Genomic DNA, 1,520 nt, shown 5'->3' with positions numbered 1-1,520 from the left:
CTCTCCTCCCCTCCTTCTTTCCTTCCTTCCATCTGTTCTTCCTCCCTCCCTCCTTCTTTCCTTCCTTCCATCTGTCCTTCCTCCCTCCCTCCCTCCTTCTCTCCTCCCTTCCTTCTTCCCTTCCTCTTTTCCTTTCTCCCTCCCTCATTCGTTCCTTATTTCCTCTGTCCCTCCTCCCTCCCTCCTTCTCTCCTCCCTTCCTTCTTTCCTTCCTTCCATCTGTTCTTCCTCCCCCCCTTCCTTCTTTCCTTCCTTCCATCTGTTCTTCCTCCCTCCCTTCTTCTCTCCTCCCTTCCTTCTTTCCTTCCTTCCTTCCATCTGTTCTTCCTCTCTCCCTTCTTCTCTCCTCCCTTCCTTCTTTCCTTCCTTCCTTCCATCTGTTCTTCCTCCCTCCCTCCTTCTCTCCTCCCTTCCTTCTTTCCTTCCTTCCATCTGTCCTTCCTCCCTCCCTCCTTCTCTCCTCCCTTCCTTCTGTCCCTCCTCCCTCCTTCCTTCTCTCCTCCCTTCCTTCTTTCCTTCCTTCCATCTGACCTTCCTCCCTCCCTCCTTCTCTCCTCCCTTCCTTCTTTCCTTCCTTCCATCTGTCCTTCCTCCCTCCCTCCTTCTCTCCTCCCTTCCATCTGTCCTTCCTTCCATCTGTTCTTCCTCCCTCCCTCCTTCTCTCCTCCCTTCCTTCTTTCCTTCCTTCCATCTGTCCTTCCTCCCTCCCTCCTTCTCTCCTCCCTTCCTTCTTTCCTTCCTTCCATCTGTCCCTCCTCCCTCCCTCCTTCTCTCCTCCCTTCCTTCCATCTGTCCTTCCTCCCTCCCTTCTTCTCTCCTCCCTTCCTTCTTTCCTTCCTTCCATCTGTTCTTCCTCCCTCCCTCCTTCTTTCCTCCCTTCCATCTGTCCTTCCTCCCTCCCTCCTTCTCTCCTCCCTTCCTTCTTTCCTTCCTCCCTTCCTTCTGTTCTTCCTCCCTCCCTCCTTCTCTCCTCCTCCCTTCCTTCTTTCCTTCCTTCCATCTGTCCCTCCTCCCTCCCTCCTTCTCTCCTCCCTTCCTTCTTTCCTTCCTTCCTTCCATCTGTTCTTCCTCCCTCCCTCCTTCTCTTCTCCCTTCCTTCTTTCCTTCCTTCCATCTGTTCTTCCTCCCTCCCTCCTTCCTGTGTGTTTAGTGCAGTGATGGAGATCGGTGTAATGACGTGTTTCAACCAGCAGAGGGCGCAGCAGCTTAATATCAGACTCCAGATTTACTGCAATTAGACTCAAATTAATTAAATAATATGTAAAAATATCAGTAAGGAAACAACATCAGGTAATAAATAAGCTTTAAAGGTTTTATAGATTTATATTTGCTGCTTTGTAAAATGAGATTTGAACTTTATTATAATTATTTTTTCTTCATGTTTGGATCCAAATCAACATCATTGTCTTTTAACTCTTTATTGGGCAAATCATTATATTTGGTAACTTCTGTAAATATCCCAAAATATCCTTCCTTCCTTCCTTCCTTCTTTCCTTCCTTCCTTCCTTCCTCCCTGCCTC

This window comes from Scomber japonicus, chromosome 12 (genome assembly GCF_027409825.1).
Source record: "Scomber japonicus isolate fScoJap1 chromosome 12, fScoJap1.pri, whole genome shotgun sequence".
Lineage (NCBI taxonomy): Eukaryota > Metazoa > Chordata > Actinopteri > Scombriformes > Scombridae > Scomber > Scomber japonicus.
This window is presented reverse-complemented; position numbering follows the sequence as displayed.